Raw genomic sequence first — 21,155 nt, forward strand, 5'->3', positions numbered from 1 at the left:
GTCTGCTCTCGGCCTGCCCTCACTTATGTTAAAAGAGTGGTTTTGTTAGGGAATCCGGTTGATTATCTTCAGTGGTTATCAGCTTGGGCCCGGCCACGGGGATAGGTCTGTTTTCTAAACCTGGGGCATTTTGGTGGAAAGATGAGGTTATGCCTTCTTTCGGCGTACGTTAGGTTTGGGTGCCTTTAGGATTTCCCAGTCGAAATCCCAGTTCCCGGTGGGCGACTGGAAACTTGGAGTGAAAATGGTTCACTAAGAGGGAGAGAGTGGAAGTAAAATGAAAAGGTGGCCTTCCCCTTGAAGTATCTCTTAAGTCTTTGATGAGCTGTTGGCTCAGCTTGGAAAAATAACCTTAGACATCGTGTTCCCCTAATCGGTGGTATACTGGTAGGATCTTTCTAGAAAAGTTTGCTAGTGTATATGAGGAGCCTTGAAGATGTTCATTTGCTCTTGACTCAGCATTTCTTATCCTAAGAAACTCTGCCAAAATCCAGGCAAATTTGTGGGTACAAAGATGTTTGCAGTAGCCTCGTTGACAACATTAAAAATGGAAACTGTTCCAACAACCAAAGATAGGGCCTAACTAATCACCGCTTACGAAAGCGGTGATTCCCAAGACTGCACCAAAGATCAAAGACTTCTAGGGGACACCTCAGGGAATGAGATGAGGGACAGGGGCCAGGCAGAGCCAGAGCACCCTGTCTTAGCTTCAGCCAGGCAAGGTGGAGCCGACCTGAGTCTGCTTCCCCATTCAAGGGTGGGTGGAGAGGGAAAATCCTCACTCTCCCCTAAGGCCTCTACTGGTAGGTACCTCTAGAGGGCAGAGGGTAGGAGTGGTTCTCCTGGGTACAGGCAATAAAGGGTGTAATCATTTTCTATTGTTATGTAATGATTTATCACGAATTTAGTGGCTTAAAACAGCATCCACGCATTTATTAGCCCAAGCTTCTATAGGTCAGCTGTCTGGACAAAGCATGTCTTCATGTCTCCATTCTCTGCTCGGTGAGGCTGAAATCAAGGTGTTGGCTAAGTTGGATTCCTTTCCAGGGGTTTCTCCCAGCCAGAGGAACTCTGTTTTTAAAAGGCTCTTGTTATTAGGTCAAGTCCACCCAGATCATCGCCCTTTCTTAAGGCCAAATGATTTGGAGCTATAATTACATCCATGAAATACCTTTACGTAGTGTTCGCTTAGTGTGAGGAGGGCACTGTCCTTACATAAAAAGACATTGACTCAGTAGAGCATAAAAAAGAAAAATTAAAAGCAAAAGAGGAAGTCATCAAATGTCTGGAACTATTTTGAAATATGTAAGGCCTTCCACGTTGGGTATAGTTTTCTTCACGATAAAAATAAATGCTAAAAATAATGTAGTAGAGAAGAGGAAGATTTAAATCATCTGCTCTCAGTGTCAAATAGACTAGGTCTGACCCCAGCTCTCCTCCCTGTCAATCCTTTCCTGAATTAGTTGCCTGTTACTGTCTGGAGGTGGGTGATGGGGGCCAGTTGACAAAAGACTGATGCTCGTGTTTTATAGAAAGCTTTCAAGAACATGTCAATACTCTTTCCCTAGATTGTGCGATTATTTGTCGTATGTTGTGCTCAGATAACAGGAAAAATCTCATTCTACATCCTGTTACAAATGCTTAGTGGTCATTTGGATTTCCTTTTCTGCAGCTGGCATGTCTACATCCTTTGTCATTTGCCTTTTATGACCAAGTAGCAGGAGCTCTTTGTATATCGTAGACCAAAGGTCGCAAATTATGGCCCTTAGACCAAAACCAGCCAGCTGCCTGTTTCTGAAAGGCCTTCTAGTAAAGAGTATTTTTTACATTTTTAAGGTGGTTGAAAAAAATTAAAAAAATATTTTGAGATGTATAGAAATGATATGAAATCCAAATTTCAATATGCATAAAATTTTATTGGAATGAAGCAGTGTTCATTTGTTTATGGTCTACGGCTGAGTTTGTGCTACAGAGACAGGCTTGAGTAGTTGTGACAGAGACCTTATGACCCTCAAACCTCAAATATCTACCCTCTGTCATTTATAGAAAATGTCTGCAGACCCGTCAAAGACGATAACCACTGTCTAGCAAGTGTGTTGCACCCAGACTTTTTCCAGTCTGTATTTTAACTTTGTCGTTTCTTCTACCAAAGTTTTAGAATTTTGTTTAAGGATTTTATTTTTAAGTAATCTCTACAGGCAACGTGGGGTTTGAACTCACAACCCTGAGATCAAGAGTCAATGACTCCACCAACTGAGCCAGCCAGGTGCCCCTCCCATTTTTATGTCCGTTGTTTCCTTTGTGGCTTTTTGGTTTCCTGTTCTGCTTAATAAAGTCTCCCTAAACTAAGCTTATTTATGCAAATTTCCTTCTAACTTCTCTTTGATTAATTTAATTGTTTTACATTTCATCTTTTGATCTCTACTCCCTCTGTAATTAATTTTATTTATGTTGTGAGGAATGATTTATCTTTATTTTCTTCCAGGCAAACAGCCAGTATGTCAGGTAAACTTAGTAAATGAAACATTGTTCTCCAAGTGAACCGAACTGTGATCTTTTCATGTATTAAGTCCCCATAAATACTTGGATCTATTTCTGGATTTCCCCCCCCCACCATTCTGTTGATTTATTTGTTGCCTTTTCTGTGTCATGATAATAATTTTTTTGATTATAGGAGTGCGTCAAATAGGTTTTGGATGAGGAACATATAGTCAAGTCCTAAAATAACAGTGACTTGGGCAAAAACAGAAGTTTATTTCTCTGTCAAATAAAAGAATTCCAGAAATAGGCAGCCTGGGGCTGATGTGGTAGCTTCATGTTCATCACGAGCTGGATCCTTCCAACTTTCTGTCCAACTGTGATCATGTTAGCATCCATACTTAAGGTCAGCTCAGAGTCCAAGATGGCTTCTGGAATGCCAGTCGTCACATCACTTTCCAAGTAGGAGGAAAGGGTGGAGGGTGGGGGAGACTTTTCCAAACCTTCATCAATTCCTCTCTGAAGGAGCCATTTTGTAAACCCTTCTGACAACTTTTAGATTTTAGTCACCAAGCCTTATCTTTAAAGGAGGCCAGGATATGCAAGTTTATAAGTTTTGATGTTGTAATATTATGGGGGTGACACATTGCTATCCTTATTAATATACAAATTTTGTTAGCAAGAAAGGAGAGTGCTCATGATGGCTGAGAACTTAGCAATCTTTGCCCCGAGTAACTTTATAGTTAAGTTACTTTTAAAAGCTGTTGAAGCATTTTGCTATTTTTTAAAAAGATTTTATTTATTTATTTGTCACAGAGCCAGAGAACACAAGCAGGGGGAGCATCAGGCAGAGGGAGAAGCAGATTCCCCACTGAGCAGAGGACCCGATGTGGGGCTCGATCCCAGGACCATGAGATCATGACCTGAGCCGAAGGCAGACACTTAACCCACTGAGCCACCCAGGCATCCCGACATTTTGCTATTTTTAAAACAATTTTTAAGAGATTATTTTATGGGGGTGCCTGGGTGGCTCAGTGGGTTAAGCCTCTGCCTTCGGCTTAGGTCATGATCTCAGGGTCCTGGGATCGAGCCCCACGTCGGGTTCTCTGCTCAGCGGGGAGCCTGTTTCCTCCTCTCTCTCCTCTGACTACTTGTGATCTCTGTCAAATAAATAAATAAAATCTTTAAAAAAAGAGATTATTTTATTTTATTATTTATTAAAAGATTTCATTTATTTATTTGACAGACAGAGATCACAAGCAGGCAGAGAGGCAGGCAGAGAGAGAGAGGAAGGGAAGAAGGCTCCTGCCCAGCAGAGAGCCCATTGCAGGGCTCAATCCCAGGACTCTGGAATCATGACCTGAGCTGAAGGCAGAGGCTTTAACCCGCTGAGCCACCCGGGGAACCCCTAAGAGATGATTTTAAACTTTAAAATCCTTTTATGTTTTCCAGCCCATCCCAGGCCATTCTGATTGGAGGTATTTAAAATTTTTATTTACTTGGGAACAATGGATACATTTTTTATAAAAAGATTTTTTTTTAAGATTTTATTTTTAAGTAATCACACTCAACGTGGAGCTTGAACCCACAACCCTGAGCTCAAGAGCCGCACGCTCCACTGACCCAGCCAGCCAGGTGCCCCAAGAATTGATACTTAAGTGATATAAACCATTCCAAGCAGGATCTTGATATCTCTTCATTTTTCTAGGCCTTGCGTTTATGTCCTTAAATACAACTTTCCAGCTTTTTCCATATAGGTCCTGGTTTGTTCAAATTATTGACACAATATTTTTTCTTGCTCTTGTGCATGGAATATTTTTTTCCACACTGATTTCTACTTGGTTATTGCCAGTTCAAAGAAAAGCTATTGGGTGTTTTTGTTTTGTTTTTTTACTTATTTGAGGGTGGGGAGGGGCAGAGGGAGAGAGAGAGAGAGAGAGAGAGAGAGAATCTGAAGCAGACTCCCGCTGAGCACGGAGCCCAACGTGGGACTCAATCTCACGACCTTGAGATCATGACCTAAGCTAAAACCAAGAGTCAGACTCTCAACCGACTGAACCACCCAGGTGCCCCAGCTATTGTTTTTTGGTACATATTTCTTGAAGCCAGTCATTTTTGCCAAATCCCTTCATTTTAATGTTTTAGAAGAGCCTCAGATTTTCTAGATTATATTGCTATAAATAAAGGTATCTGTTTCCCCTTCTTTTCCAATATTGATACTGATACTTCTATTTTCCTGTCTCAGTGCATTGATCCAAACCTTGAAATCACAGTTGAGGGCGCCTGGGTGGCTCAGTCGGTGAAGCGTCTGCCTTCGGCTCATGTTGTGATCTCAGGGTCCTGGGATCAAGTCCCGCGTCAGGTTCCCCGCTCAGCGGCAAGTCTGCTTCTCCCTCTTCCTCTGTGATCTCTCTCGCTTTCACTCTCTCTCAGATAATAAAATAAATCTTAGAAAAAAAGATCACAGTTGAATGACAACGGGCATCTTGCCCTTTGGCTGTTTCTAAGAGTAGTGGCTTTGGCATGGCCTCGTGTGGTTTGGTGATTGCTACTGGTTTTGTTAAGAATGCATAATCAGGGTTTGGTTGTTTTCTTCCAGTTCTCTTTTACTCAGAGTTTATTAGGAATGGCTGCTGAATTGTACACAACCACAACGATTTTCTCTTTTAACTCACAAATGTAATAAAGCAAATCTTGTCACTTCGCACCCACTAAGAAGGCTATAATAAAAGAGATCAGCGGGGCGCCTGGGTGGCTCAGTCAGTTGGGTATAGGGTTTCTTTTTGGAGTAATGAAAATGTTCTAAAATTCGATAGTGGTGATGGTTGCCCAATGTGTAAATATATGACACTATGAATATAATAAAAACCGCTGAATTGTACCATTTTATAGGGCGAGTTATCCCAATAAAACTTTTATTTTAAACAAGGTTATGTGTGTCCTAAGCAATATAGTCTACTATAAATGTCCAAAATTTTCTTTAATTTGAGATACTATATAATTAAAATAATTCCTGTTAAGCTGTGAAATAAACCTTATTATCCTGAAGGGCTTGGGGGTGGTGATGGGGAGTGCCTGTCACTACTTTTTTGAGTGGCTTGTCATCTCTAAGGAACTGTATAGTTGGGGAATAAAACACAGAGTCCCAAGCAGCAACATGCTAAAATCTGTGGGTGAAAACCCAGGCTGCTTGTGGTGCAAGGAAAGGCACCTCCTGGTCCATGTGGCCAAGGTTGGTCAGGAACGGGCTGCGCCCCAGGAAGGTTCCAGAACAGCCTGTGTTCTGAGCGAGCCTTGCTCTGGGACAGCCGTTTCTTTGACCTTTGCTATGTGGTGTGATGATAGTATGATCCCCGAGCTCATGAAATATTTACCTCTACTTCCCAAATGTGAATACAGAAGCTCTGAAAGGGAGGAGGAGTCCAGAGAGTTCTCAGCTAAATGGCGACGGTGGATCCCAGCCTAGCCCAGGTCTCCACCCCACGTCCATGCTTTAACTGCCGCCGAAGCAGTCACACAACCAGGGTCTCAATGTGGCCATGCACTATTTGCAGAGTGTCGTACAAGCGACAAGGCTTTTTCTACCCTTTGTCATTTGGTTTTTAGCATATTCTTGTGAGGAAGACCTTGTTAATCCCAGCTTCCTGATAGGGATTCCATAAATGCAGCGAGGTTAGGTAAGTGGCTGGAGGTCACACAGCTGGTAAGAGCGGAGTAGACTGCGGACTGGGTCTTTTTTGCTGTAGCCTTGAGTGGGTGTAGAGAAACCACTGTGGGAGCCCTCAGGAAACAATGAGGGGAGACTTCAAACCAGCTCCCGTCATTGCTTTCCAGGACTTGGATTGCAAACGGGGACCTCGAGGATCTCACATTTATTATAAATGTTAGAAAGGGTGAAGGCCAGGGCCCGGCGTACACTGCCGCTGGTCACACACCCGGGTGGGTAGGTCACACATATCCATTCCCTCGCAGGGGCGGACGCAAATCAGATGGAAAGTGAGGTTGAGATTTTATGTTTGGAAACTGCAAACCGACTCAAGTATGGCTTTGAGAGAATTGAGTCAAATTTGCAGCAGCAGTATATAAATATAATATGTGATATTTATAATCCATAACGTAATTAAAAACATATATCGTAAGAGTAAACCATCACACCCATCCCTGGTCCAAGGACACCAAAGAGAAATTTTAAAGGACTTGAGGGAAGTGCAGAGATAGGACGGAAATACTTTGAACTGTCATGTGATAATGTCATTTGTATTAAGTGAGAAATAAAATTTGAGAGTGTTACAACAGAATCCCAAGACAAGCAATGCGATATCCTAAGTGAGAAAGGACTAATTTTACTCTTTTTTAAAAAAGATTTTATTTATTTATTTGACAGAGAGAGAGATCACAAGTAGGCAGAGAGGCAGGCAGAGACAGAGGGAGAAGCAGGCTCCCTGCTGAGCAGAGAGCCCAGGGCCCTGAGACCATGACCTGAGCCGAAGGCAGAGGCTTAACCCACTGAGCCACCCAGGTGCCGCTAATTTTACTCTTTAAATTCATTTTACACCTTAATTATTTGCTTATCATGGTAAAGACACAACATAAAATTTACCACCTTAGCCATCTTTCAGTGTACTGTTAGTGTTACCTCCTCATTTATTTTTGTCACTCGTGCCGCCGAGAGCCGTTGTTCTACGCTGTAGGCATGTTGCCACCAGGTGGCGGCAGAGTGTCGCAGTCCAGAACTGTTACTCCAGCGGTCCTTCCCGGATCCCCTGTCGGTTGCTAGGTGAAACCAGGGCTCTTTGGATGGGGGGTTGGGGATGGAGACAGAATTAAAACAAAGCCATGAACCCTGAGCCAATTAACTACTGCTTACTGAGTTACTATCACGTCTGAGGCACTGGATTCTCTCTGTGGCGGAAGGGAATCTGGGTTACAAGGACAGTAAACCCTGGGAGCGTCTAATAATAAGAGCATAATGAGAGCAGCTGGATTCGCACCAAAGGGGCTGGGCACCATGCTGGGGCTTCTTTGGTCTTATCCTTACTCCTTAAAGCAACCTTGTGTGGTGTTATTGTTCCCCGCCTCTGCTCGCCACATGGTCCTCCCCATCGCGCAGCCCTGATCTGTTTGAAATTCAAACACGGTCATGCTGGCCCCACTTCCTGCTTAGAACACTTTCACTGGGTTCCTTAAGCCGCTCAACCTGGCATTGTCATCCCCACCTTTACTCACCCTTTGTTCTCCTTTCTGCGGCCACACCGGTCCATTGTCACCAGGCTTTTCATCGCCACTGGGGCCTCCACCAGGACCAGTCCCCTCTTCCCAGAGCTAACTCCAATTCTTTCCTGTTTCATCTTGGGGCTGTCTTCCCTGACCTCCAGGACCTCTCTTTTGGGATCCTAATTACAATTTTAATTTCACGTTTATTTCTTGTGTTAGTTAATATCTTGGGTTAGTCAATGTCTCTCCAGCCCATTTTACCCTAAGCTCCACTGGGCAGCTGGCATGTGTGTTTTTAGATCCTGGTGCCTGACACATGGCCGGCTCTCAGCCTGCTGTTTACTGAAGGAACAAAGGAAACAAGGTATTTGCTTAGGGTCCCACAGCCAGTAGAGATCCCAACCTAGAGGGGCTGCAGATTTGCACTCTGTCCTCTCAAGTTGGCTTTGAGCCCTTTGTGACCTTGGGGGCATTTCTGCACTTCAGTTTCCTAATTTGTCAAACGGGCATAAAACCCTGCCAGGGGTGCCTGGATGGCTCAGGCTGTTGAGTGTCTGACCCTTGATTTCAGCTCAGGTTGTGATCTCAGGGTCCTGAGTCCCGGGTTGCATTGAGCTCATCGGGGCAGTCTGCTTGAGATTCTCTCCCTCAGCTTGCTTGCGCTCTCTCTCTTTCTCTCTCTCTCTCTCTTTCAAATAGATCCTCTTTAAAAAAAAAAAAAAAGGAAGAAAACCATGCAGAAGGACTGTTGGACCCCAGGTCAGCTGTGACAGTGAAATGAGTTGATACATCCAAAGCATTTAGGCACTAGGGTGTGGGGCAGAGACCCACAGAAGAATGTAAATGATCTCATTAATAATGTTTTTATTATTATTCCTATTTAAAGATCTTATGTATTGATTTGAGAGAGCGAGAGAGCATGAGCTGGGGGGGAGGGGCAGAGAGAGAGAAGCAGGCTCCCCACTGAGCCGGGAGCTTGACGCAGGGCTCAATCCCAGGACCCCAGGATCATGACCCAAGCCAAAGGCAGACGCTCAACCGACTGAGCCACCCAGGCGTTCCTCATTAATAATGTTCTATATTGATTACATGTTAAATGATAATATCCAAAATACCTTGGGTTAAATAAAATATCTTTTATTATAGTGTATACTATAAATTAATTTTTCTGAAGCTTCTAAAAAATGTGGCCACTAGAAAATTTTAAATTACATATGTGACTTGGGTTCTGTTTCTAGCAGACAACTGCTGTTCTAGGTCACGGTTTCAATGTGGAATTAGCTGGGTGGTCTAAATGCAGGCTTTGACCTGCCCTGTTGGGTGAACTGGAAAGAGTTGCTGATATTTCTGAATCTCGGTTTCCTCCTGTACAAGCAGGAAAAGTCACAGGCATGTAGTGCCTTTTTATACTGGGGTATAATGCTGGTCAGCCCCTTGCACAATGCCTCGTGCCTGGTGCTTGGAATGTCCTTGATAAACATTAATTATCCTTATTGTGATCGTGGCAAGGAGTAGACTACATTCTGATGGTGGAAACTGCTGGCTGTCCTATACCCGTGTTTCCTTTCTTCTACCAAGACACACCAGCTTCTTAGCTGGGCCAGTGGCTACCCAGAATCAAGCCTACATCTCCTAGCCTCCCTTGCAGCCTCGTGTGGTCATCTACCAGGTTCTGGCCAATAGAATGTGAGTCACAGAGAAGTGGGTACCCTCTGGGCTGTGTGCTTAAGGGAAAGGAGCAGCAGGCCCCCATCTCCCAGTGACTGGAATGGGACATGACGGCAGCGATCTTGGATTGCGAGGACAAAAGGAATGCCCAAAGGATGACAGAGCTAACAAAAGAATGCTCTTAGGTCTCTGATGCTGTGGAGACACATTCCTTCCAGCCTGGATGCGTTGTGTCTGACCTATAACAGGAGAGTGAAATTGATTTTTTAAAAACCATCGTTGGGGCACCTGGATGACTCAGGCGGTTAAGCATCTGACTCTTGATCTCAGCTCAGGTCTTGATCTCAGGGTTGTGAGTTCAAGCCCCACACTGGGCTCCATGCTGGGCGTAGAACCAGTATAAAAACCACTATTCTTTTGTCTGTGCACTCTAATGCGTACAGCTCTGGTGTCCAGAGACTGTCCAAGCTAGCACCTGGGATACCAGGATTCCCATGAGGAGCTGAGTTTCAGACCCTGAAGGGTATAAATATTCTACTTGCCTTGGTCCAGATTGGTCCAGGACCAGGCAGGACTGACCTTGTGTGTTGAGGCCCTCAGTGTGGCTGGAGGAAGCCAGGAGTGGACATTCTGGCTTCTCCAAACGACTTCACCTCTACTCCTTTGTCCTGTTTCCCAAGGAAGGAGCCCTTGGGTATTTGTGTGCAACTCACCCCTTGGAGCTGCCCAGAGTGTAGAGCTCTGAAGGGACCTGCATTCCTCAGGCCCGAGGATTCCTGGGGCGGCCACAAGCGCATCGGTATCCTGGTTTAAAAATTAGTCTAGGTGTTTATAAGCTGGACTTTCAAAAATGAGTTCAGTGGGGACGACATCACCTGGCCTCTCTGAGGATGTGACAGCCTATGGTTTCTAGAGGTGCAGACTAAGGACCAGAATCCGGAGGAGGGAGGTGAAGGAAGCCACGGAGACCCAGTGTAGACAACCAGCTCCTCATCGGCCTCGCTTCTCAACTTAAGTCCATGGCTTGGACTCAGGCTCTCATTTTTTTGGTGTCTAGAATGTGGTGGGAAAAGCCCGTGTGTGACATCTGAAATTGGGACAGAAAAGCCGTTGCGGCTCCAGTCTCTCTCTCGGATCGCTCGCTCTGAGGCAGCCCGGTGCCATGTTGTGGGGACACTCCAGCAGCTCTGTGGACGGGTCGACGCGGCAGAGAACGAGGCCTCCCGCCACCATCTGTTGATGAGCATCTTTTGGCGACAGCTCCTTCAGGTGACACAGCCCTGGCCAGCCTTCTGACCGCCACCTCATGAGCAACCCGGACCCAGAAGCACCCGGCTCAGTGGCTCCCGAATTCCTCACCTGCAGAGACTGTGGGGTAAGACATTTGTTGATCTGAGCTGCTAACTTTCTGACTAATTTGTTACGCAGCCACGTATAACTAATACATTCGGGTTTCCAGAGATTTCTCTGGACGGAAGCTTCTCTTGGACACATGCCCTCGGTGCCCAGATGACTTCTTGCCATATTTTCAGAGATGCAAAATCTTCAGGAACAGCATAAAAACTTTAAAATATTTATCTGTTGAGGGGGCACCTGGCTGGCTCAGTCAGAAGAGTGTGTGGCTCTGGATCTCGGGGTTGTGAGATCAAGACCCACACTGGATGTAGAGATGACTTTAAATAAATAAAATAAAATGAAATATTTATTTGTTGACTTGAATGCAGAGCAAGAGTACACAATGCAAGAATAAACAATTTAATTAAGTTTGCAAATGATCCAAGTGGCGTTGAGGTGGCCCCCTCCACAGCTGTGGCCTCAGTGGCCCCCCTACGCAGATGGCTCATGGATTTTTTACCCGTAGTGGATCATAGTGGATTTTTCCTTTGAGGTCAGAGGTGCAGGCACAACTGCTTTCTTTGGGAGGGAAAACGTCTTAAGTTCAGTATTCCCTAAACTAAGTTAGGACCTTCCCCTACAACATAGTCCTCTTCCGGCATTGCCTGTCCTAGCGAATGACACCAATGTCCATCTAGAACCATGTGTCCTATGTCTGGGAGTCGCCTGGACGAAGCTCTCAGCTCCTCCCACCACATTGTTTCCCTCTTCTTCCCCAGTGAAACCCCTTTTCCTCTCCCCATCACCACCATTCAAATCCAGGCGTCACCCTATCTCCCCTGCACATCTGCAGTGACCTACCAATTGTCTCCACACCACTCTGGCTCCCTTCTCATCTATTTTCTACTCTACAACCAGCGTGATTTTTTCCAAAAAGCAATGTAATCCTGTCACAGTTGCCTCCTCTCACCTCTTGCCCCGTCTTGCATTAAGACTCAACCTTCACTTCCTGTTGCTTGCTCATAGGGTGATGAGCCATATCCTTACCGCATCCTCAAGACTCTGCCCAGTTTGGCCCCAACTACCTCCCTCAAGCCTCCTCTGATATTACTGCATTCCAGCCCCAGTGGCCTTGCTTCCATGATGGAGCCAAACTTCTTCCTGCCACAGGACTCTTGCACATGCCCTTCTCCTCTGATTGGGTCTGTCTTTACCCCTCTCATTGCTTCGTAGCCTCCATTCTTTTTTCACATCACAGACTAACTAGGAACTATCCCCAACCCACCTGACCAGGTCAATCCACACCCCCCATCATACCCTCTCATAACTCTTATCCTAACGGAAATTTTATATTGTTTTTGACCCCATACCAAATGGTAGGGACCCTGGCTATAAACTTGTGTTTCAGTGCCTGGATGTGAGAAGTGTTCAGTAAGTATTAGCTGAATGAACGTTACTTTCTGTTATCTTCAGAATAGCCCTGTGAGGTCACTATTTTTAATAAAGATTATTTATCTACTTGTTTATTTATTTAGAGAGGAGGGGGAGAGGGACAGAGACTCTTGAGCGACCCCCCCCCAACACCCCTCCGTGTGTGGAACCTCACGTAGGGCTCCCTCTCCTGACCCTGAGATCATGACCTGAGTCGAAATCAAGAGTCGGACGCTTAACCGACTAAGCCACCCAGGTGCCCTGAGGTACGCATTTTTATCTCCATTTTCCAGATGGGGAGACTGAGGTTAAATGACCTGCCCAAGGTCATGCAGCCAGAAGCTGAACTCACCTGCAGCTGAGTGCACAGACCACATCATCTGTTCCTCTGCTGCTAGGCCAAGGCCCAGATGTCTTTCTGAGTTTTATCTAAGTTTTTTTCACTTCCTTTTATAGAACCTGAAAATTTCCTGAGAAGCTCTTGAGTCAATAGCCCTCCGCTTAAAAAAAAAAGTTGTTATTGCCATGATGTTTTAAGAATTGTCAGTAAATTACGCATGATAAGAATCAGGCCAGGTGAATTGCTTTCCTCCTATTGTAGAACAGCTTAATGTTTGGTGATTAAGCAGAAACGCTGAGTGCAGCTGTGAAGGCTGTTCACTGAGCAAGGGTGTCCAACCAAATGGGTGGGGAAACGATGGTGAAATTGAGTCCACATTTTGCCGGCCAAGCTGTGCTATGAAGTCGTGTCTCCCCAGGGTGTGATGGGGGTTGGGACTCTTTCCAGCATGTGCAAAGGCACCCCTCACTCCCCAAGCTGGGGACTCAGGAAGCCGCCTCTGCCTGGAGGGGAGTAGCTTTCTCAAGTTCACTCGAGGGTGGTATATGGGCGAGGTGGCCCAGGGTTTATGGTCAGCCCACTTGCACATTTTAATTGAATCGAGCTTTCTCTGCTGTAGCAATTTTGGAAGAAAAGGGGCCTTGTGTATTTGGGGACTATCGTGTATGAACAGGAAAAGGTGGGAATGACATTAGCTATTCTCTGTCCCAGCCCCACTTTCAGGTCTGGTGGCTCCTCTGCTGGACGTTCTTCCGTAGGGCACAATGTTAACTGTCCTAGAACCAGGGCTAGACTGAGCTGGGCCCCAGTTTGTCCCTCTTGTCCTTGCAGGTGACGTTGTGGGAGCTGGCCTGGGTCTCCAAGGATCATGTGAACAGGCAAGATGAACTTCGCTTCTCTGTAACAAACACTCACTTGAAGGGCAACTTGAGGACACTGGTTTTGTTTTGTTTTGTTTTAAAGATTTTATTTATTTATTTGACAGAGAGGGAGAGATCACAAGTAGGCAGAGAGGTAGGCGGGGAGGGGGCGGGGAGCAGGCTCCCCGATGAGCAGAGAGCCGGATGCGGGGCTCCATCCCAGGACCCTGAGATCATGACCTGAGCCGAAGGCAGAGGCTTAACCCACTGAGCCACCCAGGCGCCCCTTGTTTTGTTTTTTTAAGGTTTTATTTTATTTTATTTTTTAAAAAGATTTTATTTATTTATTTATTGGACAGAGAGAAAGAGAGATCACAAGTAGGCAGAGAGGCAGGCAGAGGGGCGGGGAGGGAAGCAGGCTCCTCGCCCAGCAGAGAGCCCGACGCGGGGCTCGATCCCAGAACCCCGAGATCATGACCCAAGCTGAAGGCAGAGTCTTTAACCCACTGAGCCAACCAGGCGCCCCAAGGTTTTATTTTTATTTTTTTTATTTGTCAGAGAGAGAGCACAAGCAGGGGGAGCAACAGGCAGAGGGAGAAGCAAGCTCTGTGCTGAGCAGGGAGCCCCATATAGGACTCGATCTCAGGACTCTAGGATCATGACCTGAGCCAAAGGCAGGTGCTTAACTGACTGCACCACCCAGGGGTCCCAAGGTGACTGTTTTCACCGTGTTCTCCCCTCCCCCCCTCCAAAGAAGAGCGACTTCTCCCAGGCTCATCTCCCTCAAGCCTGGTGAGTGGGTGGGGATGGTGGCCGAGGTGGGGTGCTTTTCCCCATCTGAGGTGCTCCCCCTTAAAACCCCGTCAGAGGAGTGCTGTTGGCTCAGACACTCTAGCTTTCTCAGGCTGAACGGACTGGCCAGTTTAATAAATTCAAATATTCTAAATATTCTTCTGGCTTGTCCTGGGAATAGCATACATTTTCGGGGAGACGAGATGGTGTGTCAGGTGGGTCTGAAGGAGCTATCAAGGACGCCCATTTTTTGGCTTTATTTTGTTTTGCAGAATTAGCTGATTTTTTTTAGTACTGAACAAAGCCAATACCTTGAACGCATGCAGATAGCTAGATAGCCGAGTGTGTTTTCAGCTCCATTGAAAATGGAGCTCCATTTCAGCTCCATTTACATGGAATTAAAGCAGCAAATTTTGTGCATCACCTTATCTTGCTAAACACCAAATATTCAATTTGTTCCCGCAGTTAAAATGAGCTTACTCTGACATCTTATTGTTCATAATTATCAGGCTGACTCTGGCACTCTGTTCGCCCACAATTCTTTATCTTGTTTTCTTCTCATGAAAGTATTTCAACAGTTATACCTCCTTTCCTAACCAAGCCCAGAAAGGTCTAGAATTTTGAGCCCTTTTTAAATAAAAGGTGATGTTTAGCTATTTCCACTTTTGTGTGTAAGATTTAAGTCTCCCATTATGTTCTAAGGTCACTTGGTCGCTCTTTTAAGCATCTATCCATCTCTCTCTCTATATTTTAAAGATTCTATTTATTTGAGAGAGAAGGAGAGCACGCCAAGAGCAGGGAGAGAGGCAGAGGGAGAAGCAGACTCCCCTCTGAGCAGGGAGCCAAGCAGGTGATCCCAGGACCCTGCAATCATGATCCGAGCCAAAGGCAGATGCTTAATTAACTGAGCCACCCAGGCGCCCCTAAACATCAGAAATATATTGGATGGCTTGCTGATAAGTGACAATATCTTGTTAGGTATATTGAATGAAAAGTGATCATTGCAAGTTTGCTGATTGAATTTACTTTCAAACATTGAAAATTTGCTTCAAATGGACATTAAGGAGTCTTGTCAATTCTTCATTTTTACCTGCTTACATGAAGTTAGGCAAAAGTTGGGGAAGAGAATAAACTGTCCATATTATGGTAAAACAAAGTTATAACACAGAGACCCTTGTCATATGTCCCCAGGGTTTCCCTGAAGAGTCACATTCTTGCAGCAAGCAAGCATTTATCCCTTTAATGCCTGAACTCCAGCGCCCCCCCTCCCCAGGAGGCTCCCTGGCTCCCCGCCCATCATGCATGGCTTCCTCTCTTGACTCTGCCCTACTCAGCTTCTCCCCATGTCCCTTCTCTGTCCTGTTCTGTCTCTTGCTCACAGACGAACACCTTCCATGGAAAAGGCCTGGCTTTATGCAGATGGGACCAGCGACATAATTTAAAGGGCTTAGGGGGAAATAAAATCTCCCTATTCAGAAACGATTAAGAATTTCAAGAGGGCGGCAGCAGAGCATTAAACCAAATGTGGGACCCTCCCAAATGTGGGGACAGTTGGTGTTGACATGGCTTGACGTTGGCTTGAAGTTGGTGTTCAGTCATTCTCAGTTAATGCCAGAGGGTCCCTTTGCTTGAAGCCAGCACTGGGCCACGACTGAGTAATTGGCTGCCCATCTCTCGACTTGGGCTTCTCATTTGCTCTCTTTCTGCACAATGGGTCTATACTATAATCCTTACTAAATCTTCCTGAGACCAGCTGCTGGTCTATGAGAGGTAGAGGGAATGCTAGTAACAGCCCTGGCTGGGGAACCAGGAGATCTGGAGAGGATTATAAGACAAATGATTTTAGGTTGCCCTCAAGTGAGTGCTTGCTAAAGAGAGAAATGGCTCTGGGGCCTGGGAGCCAATCACAATCACTGGGGGGTATTTTCTTTAGACATCCTCTCTGGCACAGAACTATGATGGAATAAGGCAAATAGAAATGACCCAGAAAAGTCATATTTTTCATATATTACCTTGTCTACTCAAAGTAATCTGCAGCCAGGGTGCCTGGTGGGCTCTTGATTTTAGCTCGGGTCTAGATCTTATGGGTCATGAGATCGAGCCCCACGTTGGGCTCTGTGCTCAGGAGGGAGTCTGCTTAAAGATTCTCTCTCTGCCCCTCCTCCCCAACAGATAAATAAATCTTTTAAAAAAAGAAATCAGCACCCATAAGGAATGGTGGCTGTTTGCAAATGAAGGAGACTTCATGCTTGGGTCCTCTTCGGTCGTCAGACTCCAGCACCGGTCAGGTGCTCCGAGACAGCTGCAGAGGAAGTGTCGGGAGCAGTGCGATGGTGGAAATGTTCTAGATCTGTGCCGTCCCCTACAGCAGCCGCATATGGTCGCTGAGCACTTGAATTGTGGCTGGTGAAACTGAGGAAATGAATTTTAAATTTCATTTAATTTTAATCAGTTTTGGTTTCAATCTCGGTAACCACCTGTGGCCGATAGCAACCACACTGGACAGCACAGACTAAAGCCCCAGTCCAGACAGAGACACCGTATCTTCAAACAACTTTGTATCTTCTAGGGCAGGCAAAGCACAGTGCTGGGAACCAGAGGGAGGGCCGCCGAGCCTCCCACCCTTCCTGCTGCTGGACGCTTGTAGGAGACAAGATGGGGAACAATAACTAAGAATTAGAGAATCTAGAGCTGATGAGAACTCAAGCTTACTTCGTCCTTTTCTGATGATGTTGTTAGACTCTGTCTGTTGTAGAAATGCCCCTAGGACGGGATGATGATGGTGATGTGATGAGAATTTTCCACTGGGAAGTTACCCAGGACCATGGCCCGTTTTTTTTTTTAAAGGTCGTATTTATTTACTTGACACAGACAGAGAGACAACAAGAGAGGGAATACAAGCAGGGGGAGTGAGAGTGGGAGAGTGGCAGGCTTCCTGCTGAGCAGGGAGCCCCACGCGGGGCTCGATCCCAGGACCCCATCGAGCCCCGAGATCATGACCCCAGCCGAAGGCCGACACCCAACGACTGAGCCGCCCAGGTGCCCCTGGGACTGTGGCACTTCTGAAATGGTGGAGCGAGGACCTTCAAATATCTCTGCTCCCAAAACAATGTGAACACTTAAAAAAGATATAAAAATCAACTTCATTCAGAACTCTGAAAATGAATCAAAATTAATCAAGAGGTTTGTAACAGATGCTCCACAGATTCGTCATTAGCAAAATACCCATCAAAACCACAGTGAGATGACACTACACCCACTGACTCTAATTAAAGAAAAAAAAGGAAAATAACAGGTTTTGGCAAGGATGTGGGGAAATTGGCGCCCTCAGACATTGCCTTGCTGGTGGGAACGCAAAATGGTGCCATCTCGGTGGAAAACAGTCTGGCCAGCCCTCCAAAAGTTACCATATGGCCTAATGATTCCTCATGCAGATATACAACCCGAAGAACTAAAAACAGGCGTTCCAACAACTACTTGTACACCAACGTTCATAGCAACACAAATCATAGTCGCCCCAAAGTGGAAACAACTCATATGACCAATAGTTGACGAATGGATGAACATGTCGGTAGATCCCTGACATGGAATGTTATTGGGCATAAAAAGGAATGAATCACTGACACATGCTATGGCATGGTTGACCCTTGAAAGCATTATGCTGTGTGAAGAAAAGCAGACACAAACGACCACATATTATACGATCTCATTCATATGAAATATCCAAAATAGGCAAGTCTACAGAGGCAGAGAGTAGATCTGCACACGCCAGGTATTGGGGGAAGAGAGGTATGAGCGGTGACTGCTGATGGATACAGGGGTTCTGTTCGGGGTGATAATATGCTCTAAAATTACCCAGTGGTGACAGTTGCACAAATTTGTGAATAGACTTCGAACCACGGAATTATGAACTTTAGAAGGTTAAATGTTATGGTATGTGCATTATAGCTCAATAAAACTGTTATTAAAACAACCACACGGAGCTACCGAGTACGAAAAACCTACTTTGTCCTTTAGCTTTATTTTGTTTTTAATTATTTATTCTAAACATTATGGTGAAATAGACATAACATGAAATGGGCACCTGTCAGCCATGTAAGAACGATTAGCCCGGGCGCCGTTCTTGTCTTGGGTGACAGGCTCTCTGGGCTCCTTTCCAACTGATCCCCACAAAAGAAGTTGGGAGTGTCAGTTTGGCGAGGACTCAGAACTCCTTTCGGGGCAGATCACTGGATGAGAGGGACCTAGAGAAAAGCAAGCAGCCACTGAGGTTCTGACCAAGGCTACCTTTTGGACCCCTGAAAGCGCTTCAGGGGACCTGGTGCCTTACTTGCCCATCCGCGCATCCAGAGAGGACCCCTCTACTACTTTTTTCTTAGCTGATTCCTCCCGTAGGAGAATGAGGGGAAAGTCCAGGATGGGCCTCCGGACGTTCTCTTGTGCGTAGATTGGGTGGCCTCCAAGGGACCTCATTCGCAGTTCCCTGTTCCGGTAAGAACAGTCTCCTGTTTCTGATTCCTCCTCTCCTGAGCATTACGGGGATGCCCTTTGAACGGGTCACACCACCTAGTAGAAGGAATGGCCAAGCAGGGCAAAAAAACCAAGATCTAAGGGATCTCCCAACTTTTCGGTTCCATCAGGGCTTATCCCAGGTGGATTTCTCCTCCCTGGGTGCCCCATCTTGCCCCTCCAGGTGGCTATGCCAGAAAGAACAACTCTACTAAAAGAAGTCTAGAGTATCCACTGACTTCTAAAGGAGTCCTAAGGGTGGGAAAACCAGGGTCGCTCTCTGGAGGTAGGGCCAAGCCTGGGTAAGTGTGACTTCTCCCAGCACCTTTCAGAGAGGACGGGGTGGGGGGTGGGGATGGGGGGGGGTTGAGGGGGGCTCTGGCTGTCAGAGGCGTGAGTAGGGCCACACATCAGGAAAAGATGAGGAGAACTGAGGTGCGGAATGCCTTGGTATCAGACCCGTAAATCACTCAATATCGTTTACTCGGATGCCTTCCTGGTTTTAACTGGACGAAGGCAACTCATTTTCTTTTGTTCTGGGGCACGGCCACAATACAAGTTGGAGGACGAGACTTGGCCACCTGAGTGACTTTGCCTTCAGGGTGTTAACTGGGAAAAAGGTGGCTCATTTTCTTTTGTTCTGATCTTCGCCATGTAGGATTGATCCCAGCCTCCTGGCTGCTTTCTTTTGGACAACCCCCCCCACCCCACGGGGGTAGGGAGGAACGAAGGAACATCACATCCACATCAAAAGTTGGCAAATGGAGTCTGCAGGGGAATCCCGCCTGGCTTCATCTTTCCTGGGGTGAGATCAGGTCCCGGAACCCATCCCACCCTATCTTGGAACCCCTGCTGGTGCTCGAGGGTTTGACCCTCTGTGAGAACAGGTAGTGCTCCAAGGGGGACCAAGGGGAGGGGCTGCTACAAGACCTGAGATGAGGGGGGACCTCAAAGTTTTCCAAACTCGGATGTAAGGCTTCTGTTAAATCAGACCCTCTCTGAAGCAGAAAAATGGGGCGTCCTGGCCGCTGCTGAAGGATGGGTGAGCCCATGGATGGCCTCGCTTTCCTACTGGAGTGCTTGCTACTCCTCCTCAAGACCCCAACTGGGGACCCTCTAAAGACCTCAATGAGGATCCTAATGATCCCTTTGGAAATTGGTATCACCGGCCCTTCCAAGCCCGCATCGTAGAGGGACTGAGCAGTACCTAGGGGTTTCTCTCCCTCATTCATTTCCCGAGTTAATGGCTATAATTGGAGCCAACTGTGGTTAGTCTGTCTCAGGATGGAGACTTTTAAGGAATATTCCCAAGCCCCTGCCGAAACTCTGTTTGCTTTGCGGAAATTCCCTGTCTTCTCTGGCCTGACACGGACTGCATATTTCCACTTTGGTGGAAAAAAACACGACGTCTACTCATCTGTCCAAGCTGGTAAGGTTTAGAACCGGGAGTGATTCCATCTAGATTTGCTGAAGGTCAAATAAGCTCACGTTAAAATGGCGGCTAATCTCGTCTCAGAGTCTTCCGGGGTAATTGTTCAGAAAGTTCTCCTTGGATGTTAAATGAGATTACATCTAGGTCTTTTCCAAATAGGATAAAGTACTAAAGCATTGATTACCGGACATAGGTTTGTGCTTTTATTTATTTTTTTTAAAAGGTTTTTATTTATTTATTTGACAGAGGGAGATCACAAGCAGGCAGAGAGGCAGGCAGAGAGAGAGAGAGAGGACGAAGCAGGCTCGCCGCAGAGCAGAGAGCCTAATGCGGGGCTCGATCCCAGGACTCCGGGATCATGACCTGAGCTGAAGGGAGAGGCTGTAACCCACTGAGCCACCCAGGCACCCCAGGTTTGTGCTTTTAAAGGATATCTGGGTCTATTGGTAAAAAATTGGTGGTTGATCTTGTTTGTCTCAGAGTTTTCAAGGAAATTGTTAAGGAGGTGACTTTCAAAGTTTCTGGTAAGGGTGTCTGGGTCTGTTGGTAAATTAAGTGTCAACCCAAACTTGGGAAGAAAACCCAACGATTTTCTTAGATTGGGAGAGGCTCTCATTGAATACACAGCCGTCTCTCTTGGTGCTCCCCAGGCCGAGGTCATTCTTAAAGACCCAATCAGCTCCAGATAGTGAGGAAAAAGCGTACAAGTTGGCTGCTGGCCTCAAGGGGGCCCTGGAAGAGCTCTGACGAGCTGCTGGTGGGTCTTTAGACCAAGAGGAGAGTGAGGAGGAGAAGCTACAGAGGAAGTCTGCGACTTTGGTGGAGGTTCCGAAGGCTCTGGCACCAAATGCCCTGTCTATGGCCGCCCGGGACACTGGAAGTGAGAATGCCCCCAGTGACAAAAACCAAGGAGGACACTGGAAATCTGAAGGCCCTCGGGGACCTTAATCCTCAAGGGCTCAGGTGGCCAGAGCCCTGACTGGGACTGCTGGGTCCTGGGGCTCTCCATGGGGGCTCCTCCCCAACAGCTCACCCTAGGGAACCCAGAGCCCCAGGCCATTTTGGAAACACCGGGAAAACCAGTCCATTTCCTTCT

Source organism: Martes martes (assembly GCF_963455335.1).
Source record: "Martes martes genome assembly, chromosome: 10".
NCBI lineage: Eukaryota > Metazoa > Chordata > Mammalia > Carnivora > Mustelidae > Martes > Martes martes.